Source organism: Polypterus senegalus, chromosome 3 (genome assembly GCF_016835505.1).
Source record: "Polypterus senegalus isolate Bchr_013 chromosome 3, ASM1683550v1, whole genome shotgun sequence".
NCBI lineage: Eukaryota > Metazoa > Chordata > Cladistia > Polypteriformes > Polypteridae > Polypterus > Polypterus senegalus.
In genome coordinates this window covers 87,160,826-87,174,193 of record NC_053156.1, presented here as the reverse complement: position 1 = coordinate 87,174,193, position 13,368 = coordinate 87,160,826, and the positions used below count along the sequence as shown (strand labels likewise).

Genomic DNA, 13,368 nt, shown 5'->3' with positions numbered 1-13,368 from the left:
GTGGTGTATATGTAAAAATATATATATACAGTAATCCCTCCTCGATCGCGGGGGTTGTGTTCCAGAACCCCCGCGATAGGTGAAAATCCGAAGTAGAAACCATATGTTTGTATGATTATTTTTATATATTTTAAGCCCTTTGAAACTCTCCCACACTGATTATAAATATTCTCTGCACAGTTATACAGTAAACCCTCGTTTATCGCGGTTAATCCGCTCCAGACAGATAAATGAATTTCCACGAAGTAGGATTCTTTATTTATAAATCTAATATTTTCGCAGTTAGAGCATAGAAAACCTGTTTACGACCATCTAAATACGTTTTTTAACATTATTAGAGCCCTCTAGACATGAAATAACACCCTTTAGTCAAAAGTTTAAACTGTGCTCCATGACAAGACAGAGATGACAGTTCTTTCTCACAATTAAAAGAATGCAAACATATCTTCCTCTTCAAAGTGCGCGTAAGGAGCGGAGAATGTCAGAGAGAGAGTAAAGTAAACAATGAAAAATCAATAGGGCTGTTGCGCTTTTAAGTATGCAAGCACCGCGATAAAGCAGCAGCAATGAAGGGATCAATGCGAAGGTAGCCTTTCAGCATTTTTTACAGGAGCGTCCCTATCTTCTAAGCAAACGGCTTCTGTGCAAACACAGAGAGAGAGAGTAAAGTAAACAATGAAAAATCAATAGGGCTGTTGTGCTTTTAAGTATGCAAGCACCGCGATAAAGCAGCGGCAATGAAGGGATCAATGCGAAGGTAGTCTTTCAGCATTTTTTACAGGAGCGGTCCGTATCTTCTAAGCAAACAGCCTCTGTGCAAAAAGTCCCTCTGCTCACATCTCCTCCGTCAAGCGCAGAGAACGTCAGAGAGAGAGAGAGAGAGAGCCGAGATTAAAGCAAACAATCAAAAAATCAGTAAGTGTGCTTTTGGACGCACCTCGATAAAGCGGCATTTCTTAGAGGAGCGTCCGTATCCACTAGGCAAACAGCTTCTGTGCAAACAGCACCTCTGCTCACACCCTCCGTCCAGGCGCAGAGAATGTCAGAGAGGGTGAGATAGAGGCAGAGACAAGCAAACAATCGAGCACCGCGCAGGAGGCATATCTTATAGCATTGAGGAGTTTTAGTTAATATGTAATACGTGCTCTGATTGGGTAGCTTCTAAGCCATCCGCCAATAGCGTCCCCTTGTATGAAATCAACTGGGCAAACAAACTGAGGAAGCATGTACCATAAATTAAAAGACCCATTGTCCGCAGAAATCCACGAATCAGCGAAAAATCCGCAATATACATTTACATATGCTTACATATAAAATCCGCAATAGAGCAAAACCGCGAAAGTCAAAGCGCGATACAACAAGGGATCACTGTGTGTATATATATATATATATATATATATATATATATATATATATATATATATATATATATATATATACACTCCTGTAGCCACAATAAATGCCTTTATTTTATAGACAAACTAGGGATGAACAAGTTCCTTTCTACTGCAGCCACAGCCACGACATACATAAAACACATCAATAATAACTCATAAACTTGCAATATTATTTAGGAAAATCGCAACATTTTACTCACCAAAAATTTGGACTATTTGTAAACAAAATCCATCGTCCTCTCTTTCCTGAAAAACAGTTCAATTACTCTGTTGTACGGATTATCCGTGCGCTTCAGTTCCATCAAAACCTCACTTTCTATCGCCATCGAAGCTAATGCTGAAAGGTGAACCCGCCCTATGGTATTTCTGGCATAAGTTTGATTTCGCTTTAGGGCTGAAAATGTCCGCTCGACAGAAGCAGTTTACACAGAAATGCTCACTGCCAAATATACCAATGTGAACATCTGCCCAATGCTCTCATTCAGATTTTTCTGATGAAGGAAGTCAAGAAGATCAGTGGGAGATTCTCCTGCAAAATCATCCATGGCATACATTACAGTGAGTTCTGTTTTTAGCCGAGACACATCAAAAAGCGCTCCGTAGCTGTTGTGTTAAAGTGGAGAAGGCTGCATGCGTGAAATTTTTCTTGTATTCCCGAAACTTCTGGGGCTCAAGGAATGTGACAAACATCAGGTTTTCATGGTCTTCAAATCTGGTCTGTGTCTGGCAAATAATATTGTCCAGACGGAGTTGGCCGTAGTGCACGCGACGATCTTTCGCTCAGAGCGTTTGAGGTGCGTTCAATGGCCTCGTAGAGTTCCTCATATCGGCTTCTATCCAATCAATGGGTCTGAATACGGTGACGTTGCCGTACGCCTGCTAAAGGGCCCTACTGACACCAACTCAAAACCTGATTGGTTGAAGCAACAGGTTAATCGACATTTATTCTGTGTTAGAATGCCTCCACAACAGATTGTGAAAGCCTCTCTGCCTGGCAACAAATGATGGCCGAAATGTGATTGGTTAAATGCTTTAATACGAAACTCTGCCTCCCACGGCTATCAAGCTCCAGTCTATTCTCTCTGCCTGGCAACAAATGACGGCTGAAATGTGATTGGTTAAATATTTTAAATCCGAAACTCCGCCTCCCACGGCTATTGAGCTGCATTCTAGTACAGTATATATGGACGAAAATACGTTCCAGTTATGACCGTTACGTGTAGAATTTCGAAATGAAACCTGCTTAACTTTTGTAACTAAACTGTAAGGAATGAGCCTGCCAAATTTCAGCCTTCTACCTACACAGGAAGTTGGAGAAATAGTGATGAGTGAGTCAGTCAGTGAGTGAGTCAGTGAGGGCTTTGCCCTTTATTAGTATAGATTTGGACTTCAGGCTTCATACATTATACACTGCATGTCTACATTTTGTCAATTATTACTAAAACATGAAAAACGTTTCCGTTTTAACTATGTGTTTACATATATTGTTGTAGACATGGAACACACATGAAATGCATGTATTCCAAATAATATATTATTTACTCAATACAACTCCCGGCAACTCACACACAGGTAAACAGACTTGAGCTAAGAGAACTTTCCGCCCTTTCTGCATTGGTGGGGGATGGGATAGCAGGCTGTTTGCTGCTTGTGTTGATCGACACATTTACAACATAAAAAACATTGATGGAGAGGTGTGAACGGATTTAAGGTGGGCTGGTATTAGGAGTTTTTTTCGTAGGCTTTGGTAATTCTAGTATTAAAAGACATGCATAAATGTTATATCCTGTGTACAGGGAAAGTGGCCCCAACCTGCATTTTAGGCAATTGATGGATCATGAGCCGAACTCGATCGGAAGAGACACAGACCAAAAATCAAAGAGTGAAGGAACAAGTTTATTTACAAGAGTGTTATACAACAAAAACACAGTGGTGTCAGGCAGGCATTGTTTCACAGTCTTTCAGCATAGAAATGCCATCAAAAGCAAACAGAAACAAAAAGGAATAAAAATAGAAAAAAAATGTATTTACAGCAAGTACAGTGCACACCTACAGTCCCCTATTTAAAAACTACACAAACACAAAAAATAATCTTCCTTCTTTGAATGTGGTTCAGGAGGCTCTTCAAAAAGAAAAAAATAGGAAAAAATATTTACTAGAAAAAAACAAGTGTGTGTTTATACAAAAAGAAAATCAATTGCAACAATCCCAGGAAAAAATTATCCTCAAAACCAAATATATATTATATACTTCCACCAAAATGATCACTATTGAAATATATATGTACAAAAAATACTTACAAAACCATCAAGAATCAAAAACAACTGCTCCTTTTATAGCTCAGCAATGCTTAACCCTACCTCAACTTTAGGTATACTGCTGATCCCATTTGGCCGCCAACTCCTTTAACTGGCAAGATTATCCAGCCAATCTGCCACCCTCATATACTACTGCAATAATCCCCGTACATGTTTCTATTCAAAATCCAAACCCTGCTCCAGTAAGTAAACTTTACTTACTTAAAATACGGGATCCCCATCTCTAACTACTTCATTTCTGAATGCTGGCCATCCCCTCCTCCCCAGGCGCACTGCACCTGGAAACTGCGAATGACGGGTATACTGCGAGGACTCTGGTACATGAAACTGCACACCTGCAAGGGAGCTTGCAGGCCCTCCATATGCCCAGGCACACCTCACCCCACAGCGTGCAACTGCTGAGATAAACGCATATACCCGCGGCAATGCCTTCAGCACAAAACAGTAAGCACCATTCTTTTAGGCTGAGTTCGCTGTTACATTTGAAAGCGGAAAAGCTCAATGAACTGCTACTTTTAATTAACTTGGTAAAGCTCAAGGCTGTGTATTACCACAGCAGACTACAAAATCCTTTAACTGTAACCTAGTGAAGGGTTTACAAGGCCAAATAACTGTGTTACTTGAACAGAAATTTAGGTGTGTTAACTTGGTTTAGTAGAGGCAATTAATCCAGATTCTAATAACTGGAACTTTAAAACTATGTAAGTGCATTCGCTGTTAAAGACCCAATATTTAACATATGGAATACACAGAGACCCATCTACTGAAGATGTATAGGTGGCCATTAGGTTACAAATTCTGCTCCTTCTGGCAATGAAAATATTGTCAAATATTTATGCTTTATAAATTATTTTGTGGAAGGTGGTTTCAAATTTATTAAAAAAAACAACTTATAAACTAAATCGAACCAAGGAGTTTATGTTTACCTTATACTTAAACCTTAATAAGGTTTCGGTGGCGTCAGTTTGTATTAGAGATGCACAATATATTGGGAACTGTATTGGTATCGGCTGATGTTCATTAAAAAATTACGATATCGAAATCGGTCAGATGTGTACATTTTAACCGATACAGCCAACCGATATAATTCAGGCTTGTCAACACTGTCAGTTCACTAAATAATTAAATGTTTTCATTGTTCGGCGAGGCAGATATTAAGCTGTAGAAAAACACGCATGCAAGTGCAGCCCGTTTCGCTCACCAAAAAAAAAAACAAAAAAAGCCACGGGTTTCCTAGTTTGCTCACAGGAGCACTATATGCACGTTGTTTATTCATTGGGCAGATATTGTTAGTAAAGCAGTATGTCAGCTGTGTGGTCATATTTTTCTGTGAAAAAGGAAGATAACGGAGTTGCTATCTGCACTACCTGCAAAAATGAGATAATGCGAGGAGGCAGCAGAATTAAATCTTTCAATGCCACAAATTTAATTACCTATCTGAAGGACCACCATAACGAATTATACATGGAATTTCTAGCAGATAATGCTACCAAAACGAAAATTAAATCACACGCTGCCAGGCTCACTAGCGTTAGCCTTATGCAGCAAACCCTTCAAAAAGTAAAGACATTTCATGAAGACAGCACCAGAGCTGAAGGCATAACTACTAAAATAATGGAAATGATCGCACTCGATGACCAGCATTTTTCCCTAGTTGAGGACAAGGGATTTCATCAGTTACTAAATCATTTAGAACCTTGCTACATTCTTCTAAGCCAGCAATACTTTGCAGATGTCTCACTGCCTACATTATATGATGTGATTGCTACTCATATCCACGAGCTTATAAGAAACAATGCCACTAACATTAGCTTCACTACAGATATGTGGAGCTCAGAGGTCAGCCGCATGAGCATATTAAGTCTAACGGCACACTGGATTGATGACAATTTTGAGTCAAAAAGAGTGGTGATGCATGCTAAAGAGTTTTCCGGTTCTCATTCTGGAACTTTTATTGCACAAGCTTTCGATTCCATGTTAGCGAAGTGGAACATTTCAAAAAGTAATGTGCACATTGTTCTTCGTGACAACGCTCGCAATATGGCAAAAGCTATGGAAGAAAGTGGCATTAAAAGTTTAAGCTGCAAGGTTCATACTTTGCAGCTTGCTGTAAATGAAGGCTTATTGAGCCAGAGAAGCATCTCAGACTGTGTTGCCATTGTTGAAGTGAATAGTTACTCATTTTAAGCACTCACAGCTCACTATTTCGAGGCTGAGGGAAATACAAACAGACCTTGGTACCCCAACAAGAATGCTTCAGCAGGAAGTTCATACTCATTGGAACAGCACGAATTATATCCTGAAAAGTCTTGTTGATCAGAAGTGCACTCTTGCTGCATATAGTGCTGAATAAGAGCTTTTTGACTCTCTTACGTATCAGTGGGGACTTATGGAAAACATCATTACTCTACTCGAACCATTCGAGCAACTTACTGAAGACATAATCGCGCATTCATCTACAATTGCAGACGTGATTCCGTCGGTTGAAGCGCATACACGTCTGCATAAAAAGTGTGGTAAGACAGATTACGGAGTTCAGATGGTGAAAACCACACTTTTGGAGGCTGTCATAAAATGCTTCAGTAGTGCATTCTCCGAGCCACTATACTATCTATCAATTGTCCTTGACCCACGGTATAAAGATCGATTTTTTGACCAAGATACCAAAAAAAAAGTGCAAGAAGCACTTCAGAAACAGCCGGTTGAGATATCAGCTGGTGAAGGAGATGGTGAAAGCAACAGCGAACCACAAGAGAAAAAGAATTGCATGGAGAGATGTTGCTGCTTCATTGATGGAGATGTATGCAGAAATTCTTGAAGAAAATTCATATGTGGCTGCAAAACCATATTCGACTGCCACCGAGGTAAAATAACAGGATTATAAAATTAACAATAATCATACTAATTAGGCTGACCAGACATCCCGAATGGGGAAAAAAACACCGTTACGGATTCATTTTTTCTTTTAAACACTAACCATACACTGCAGGTTCCAAATATCCAATCAGTATCATTCTGTATTTACCGGAAACTTACAAGGTGACTTGCTGTGACTGTGTATAACTTAAGAGTGCAAGGCAAACTGCTCTGCAAACATTAGCTGAGAAGAAAAGGAACACGTTAAAAGCATCACCTTGCTTTTTTTGTCAGGTTTTTACTATTTATGTTTGCCAGATTGCCTACAAACCTGTCATTGCAGCGGCACAGTTAGTGGGTTTTTCTATAGTAGATAGTTGAGTAGCTGTGGAAAATTAGTGGAAAAAATTTATTTTAGTGGGCACTTAGCTAAAAGGAGGAACATGTTCGCCTGCATGGTAGAATGCAACTTCAAGTTATGTACATTGTGAAAGATATGTCTCCTGTGTCTAAACTGTAAAAGATTTTAAGACAAGATTTATTCCAGTTTTAATGTAAGCATTACTTTAAGACAAAATCACCCTTAAATATACAGCAGTCTCTCAAAATTTCAAGGTACACCTGCGTTAGAAAGTGTTTCATTTTGAAACAGCTTGTGCTGTATCTCTTAAAAGTGCATCCGCATCACAATGTATACAGAATGCCCTTTATATGACCCAAATCATTATATATCAAGCTTTCAACATCACAAGTTTTTTATTAATGGCGGTGGTTGGTACAGGTGGTTGTCCCGTTTTTCTTTACCACAAATCTGGTCAACCTAATAATAATTTATTTTTTTTTATAATATAGGTAAACGTTTGTAAACTTATTTTTTTCAGCTGAATAACTATCTCAGCAAGCCCCCTATCTCCAGAAATAACTGTGCCCTCCAATATTGGAAAAGCAATGCAGCCCATTTTCCATCCTTGGCCAAGGCAGCGATCAAGTACCTATCGGCACCTTGTACCACTGTAGACAGTGAACGCCTTTTTTCAGCTGGGTTAAAATTTAGTAAATGAAAAGAGAAACAGGCTTGCTGATGAAAAGGCAGCAATGCTTGTTTGTGTTAAGAAAAAACATTTGTACTTTTAAAGAAGCCAACTTAAGTCCAGGGTTACTGGCCTCATTGTACCCTTTATTTTAGTTTTACTTAAAGGAATATATGCCTGATTATAGTACAAAGAATATTCCTTCTTTTTTTGTTAATATACCCAATACCAGGTTATGTAATGGCATGGTGGCTTGATGTGCTTAAGTTACTCAGAATGTGTATGTTAAGCAGATTTTTGTACATGACCTGGAGTATTTTTTCTATTGCTCTTTTTCCCCTGCATAAAGTACTGGCTGCTTATATAGCAAAGAAGAGCATAGAATTCAGCTGTAAAATTCTGTTTCACACGCTACTGTTGTTTCTTTGAAAATGCGTAATATATTTTCATCATACCTAAAACATTCATAACTGAATTAAAAAAAATATATATATATATATATATATATATATATATATATATATATATATATATATATATATATATATATATATATATATATATATATATTGGTTATCGGTATTGGCAAAGATGGACAAAAGCATATTAGTTATTGGTATCACCCAGAATTTCCATATCGGTGCATCACTAGTTTGTATTTCTTCCAGACTCTTGCTGCGCTGTTGTCACTGCTCAACTGTGTTCCCAACCACCTATTTTGCATTCCCACTCTGTTGTGCTGCTCTTTAGTCAGTTTGCTAGTCTCAAATAAGTACTACTATAAAATATTCTCACAATAAACTGCATATTAAACAATTTGTCCAGAGTAAATGGTCAGAAAGTGCCAAAAACACATTGGTACTCTGTGGCACCCAAAATATTTACTCTGTAGATCACCTGAATATGCTATCTTACACAGGTTTTTGGGAATAATGGTACTGTCAAAAATTCATCACCGACTGTAACCTTGATACGTTATGTTTAACTGAAACTTGGCAAAATCCAAAGGAGTTTGTGCCTGTAATCAAGGCAACATAATATTGGTATGTTTAATTTAAAGAGGCATGCAGCTCAAGACAAAGAGGCTTTACTGTCTGGTCCCATCTTACTTGTTGTTTTCTATCATCCCCAAAATATAATGGGTCTTTTTTAATATGATCTAACTGAATTACTAAATAGGTTAATACTGTGCTCCATTTACCTTGACAGTCAGATGTTGAAGCAATTAAACATTTGGAAAACCAATAAGGACATGTCCAGGGAAACCATTTTTGTGCTTGGTTCATTGGAAAAAAATAACAGTTGCTAACAATGTAATAGGTGGTATTTTGTGTATCCAAATGCTATAGCAACATGTTCACAGAGAGAAGTTGGACAGTACTGTGTGTACGACTGCATTCAATGAGATACAAATAGACAGTGGTGCTAATGAAAAGTATAATATAGCTTTGAATAAAGTTTGTGGTGTACGATCAGAAATCAGGCAAGCACACACTTAACATACCAGACCCAAATATCTGAGTTGGAAATCCGACTTAAGTGGCTGTTCCAGTGGAAAATTCCAACTTCCCACTTCAAATAGAATGCTGCATTAATTCTCATTACCAAAAGTTATTCTGGTAGGTAATTTTAATAACAGTCTTATATGTAAGCAGATAAATTAATTCCTATCCTTACTGGACCATTTTGACTGGATGCAGTGCAGCGTGCCGAATTTCCTAACACTTTGGTTGTCACATATTAGATCGGGTCTGTACATTTGGATTATCTGTTGGCACAACATTACACTTATTTGGGCCTCTCGGACTATAAAGCAGTGCTTTTTACTGTCTCAATGTCTCTTCCTACTCTTAAATGTAAATGTCAAATATCTTTCAGAAACATTAAAAACATTTGTCCCTCTATCCTTGCTAGATTAAGTTCTGATCTTTTCCTGTCTTCCCCTATTACATCCTTTTAGATAGTCTTGTTGACCACTATAACAGCCTTTCATTCAGCAATACATAAAACAGCTCCTTTAAAACACAAGGGAGTTTCCTTAAATCATTCAGCTCCATGGTGTATTTCTGAATTACAAATTATGAAAGCTTGAGATACTGTTAAGAAAGACTGGCCTCACTGTGCTCAGAGATGCATTAACTGCAGTTAAGAATACACACTGTGGGCACAATAATAGAGAGTGGCTGTGCTAACCTGAAGTTTTTCTTTCTACTTTACCTGCATCTGGCCTGATTACTTCATACAATGAATCCTGTGAAAAATACCTTCAATATTTCCATGATAATAATAAAAAAAAAATTATTCAACTAACACAAATCCATTCTCTACTTATATCAGCCCTGCGCTGTTCTCTATCTACATGCTTCAGTCTTGGCCATGTTAGGGCTCGTTTATACTTCACATTCAGAATGCATACGTGCACACATCATGGGTGCCAAAAGTTCCCACTGAATACATTAAATGTATGATATTTCAACTCTCTGCACATTGAGAATCCATAGATTTATACTTGATATCACTTTCATGATGAAATGCATTAAAGTATGTACGTTACATTTTACAGATAAATTGTTAATTTTGTTTAAATAATGAACACTGTTAATAATTACACACATGGGGTGACACAGTGTGCTGCCATCTTGCATAGAGTCACGGCGCGGATATTCCCTGCCTGGAGTTTACAGGTTTTCCTGCTGGGTTTCCACAGTGTCCTCCGGTTTTCTTCCAAAGATATGCAGATTTGGTGACACTAAAATGTGTATGTGAGTGCTTGTATTCACCTTGCGATGAGCTGATGCCTCATCCAGGGATTGTTTCTGCCTCGTGTCCAATGTTAGCTGGAATGCACACATCCCTGGATTGATGGAATTAATCATTAAAACATCCTTTTCAGAAATATTGCGGTAAGGTGTCATCGAATTTAATGGGTGTTCCAGGCAATTCACAACACAGTGAAGACGAAACTGTTCTCACAGTGATAATATCTTGCACTGCCACCTGGTGGATTCCTCCAGATTTACATAAAGTACGCGCACAAGTATAAACAGTAAAACCCTTGCATAGCAGGAGTATCCTCTGGAGCATGAATCGCGTGAAGTATAAACCCTGCCTTATTCGTAGTTTTGGACTGGGTTATTTTTTGCAGAGGATACTCAGATCTATTTCAGTGTTCCCAGTGAAAGTTCAGAGTTTGCTTAGCTCATAACATGCCTCAGTGAAATTAAAACATGGATGGAATATAACTCTTTAAAAAACAATATAATTGAAGTAATACTAAGTAGCACTAAATCCAAACTTAAGAAAATGAGCTCCTTTTGACTTACTCTAGGTTATATCATTAGACCTTTTGCTAGAAATCTTGGTGTTATTTTTGATTCCTCTCTTTATTATTCTATGCACATAAACCACTTTAACGTTCTTAGTTCTATTCTTATAGCATATCTTTTGGTCAATCACTCCTCTCCATTTCTAATGCAGAGAAACTCAACCATATTTTTATTACTTCCCACCCTGACGACGTTCACAGGCAAGTGCTCCTTCTAAGCTTTTATCAGAGCTCTAGTTGAGTTAAAGCTGAGTTAAACACTGAGCACATCACACCCCATCCTGCTCCTACTTTTCCAACTCTCTGTATCCTACAGGATAGAATATGATGTTTTATTAACAACCTAAAAAGCTTTAAATTGGCTTGCACTGAAATACAGCAGCAACCTCCTGTATCACTGCAATCTTGTTGTGCCCCAAACTCATGTTTTATGCAGATATTTGTATTCAGTGTTATATATGCCCTGTTATCTTTCTCAGTTTCTGTGAATTGCTGTAAGCATGGGAAGAGGGCTATATGAACAAAATGTATTGAGCTTGGAAATGCATAATGATGGCACAAACAGCCACTCCTAACTAACAAGTGATCCTTCAGCATTGACGGTTCTATGGATATTGCCAAGAGTGTCATTTGCCCATTTCAGATGCGGTGCTCCTTGAGACAGCATGGTTGGGATGTGTACTTAGGACTCTGGTAATTACAAACATGGTTCTACCTCTCCTCTTCTGAGCACACAGCTGTTTACTTGTGATAGAGCTTATTGTGTAGTTGCACGTTATCTTGGCTACAGTTAGTGACATATGCTGTATTTGCTGAGGAATCATATTTTCCCCCTTTTTGTAGCTAGGCACAGCTAGGAAATGTACTCAGGATTCTGGGAATTACAAGCAACAGTTTATACTGCTCCAACTAAATAGCTAGCTTCCGATCGAGCTGCTTACCTATCACTTAGGTTACTGCATGTTCTACCTGTTACATTCAATGAAACAATCAAAATGATTGAAAATGGTAAGTCTGAAATAAGCAGAATTATACCATTAGTGACGGGGTCTATGTACCCATTCATGTCAAAATTAGTCTGCTTATTTTGTACGTAAAAGAAAATGAAGCTGCTATATCACAATTGGGGTGTTTTATGTCCTTGTTAGTATCTGTGGAATTGCTGTAACCTGAGAAATGCCAGCATTCAAATCCTTTCAACATCTGTGGCTTAAAAATAACCTTTCATTAAAATATTTCTTATACTACAAGTTAGAGTTTGTATTGAGGAAAGAAAAAGAGTATAAGGAGATAAGGTGCAAGGTGAAGAGAGGGGTGGCAAAGGCTAAAGAAAAGGTGCATGATGAGTTGTATGAGAGGTTGGACACTAAGGAGGGAGAAAAGGACCTCTATCGATTGGCTAGACAGAGGGACTGAGCTGGGAAGGATGTGTAGCAGGTTAGGGTAATAAAGGATAAAGATGGAAACATACTCACAAGCGAGGAGAATGTGTTGAGCAGATGGAAGAAGAACTTTGAGAGTCTCATGAATGAAGAGAACGAGACAGAGAGAAGAGGCTGCATGATGTGGAAATAGTGAATCAGGATGTGCAATGGATTACCAAGGAGGAAGTAAGGACAGCTATGAAGAGGATGAAGAATGGAAAAGCCGTTGGTCCAGATGACATCCTGTGGAAGCATGGAGGTGTTTAGGAGAGATGGCAGTGGAGTTTTTAACCAGATTGTTTAATGGAATCTTGGAAAGTGAGAGGATGCCTGAGGAGTGGAGAAGGTCAGTAGGAACAAGACAGAATATATGTGTGTAAATGAGAGGGAGGTCAAGGGAATGGTGAGGATGCAGGGAGTAGAATTGGCAAAGGTGGATGAGTTTAAATACTTGGGATCAACAGTAAAGAGTAATGGGAAATGTGGAAGAGAGGTGGAAAAGAGAGTGTAGGCAGGATGGAATGGGTGGAGAAGAGTATCAGGAGTGATTTGTGACAGACGGATATCAGCAAGAGTGAAAGGGAAGGTCTATAGGACGGTAGTGACACCAGCTATGTTATATGCATTGGAGACGGTGGCACTGACCAGAAAGCAGGAGACAGAGCTGGAGGTAGCAGAGTTAAAGATGCTAAGATATGCATTGGGTGTGACGAGGATGGATAGGATTAGAAATGAGTACATTAGAGGGTCGGCTCAAGTTGAACGATTGGGAGACAAAGTCAGAGAGGCGAGATTGCGCTGGTTTGGACATGTGCAGAGGAGAGATGCTGGGTATATTGGGAGAAGGATGCTAAGGATAGAGCTCCCAGGGAAGAGAAAAAGAGGAAGGCCTTAGAGAAGGTTTATGGATGTGGTGAGAGAGCACATGCAGGTGATGGGTGTAACAGAACAAGATGCAGGACATAAAGATATAGAAAATGATGATCCGCTGTGGCGACCCCTAACAGGAGCAGCCAA

At 38.8% G+C, this 13,368-nt stretch overlaps 1 protein-coding gene across 5 annotated transcripts in view; it reads right to left on the bottom strand.

The window, feature by feature from the left end:
* The window catches only part of tab2 (TGF-beta activated kinase 1 (MAP3K7) binding protein 2), a 182,110-nt gene that overhangs the window by 77,926 nt on the left and 90,816 nt on the right, over positions 1 to 13,368 (bottom strand). The window lies entirely within an intron of this gene.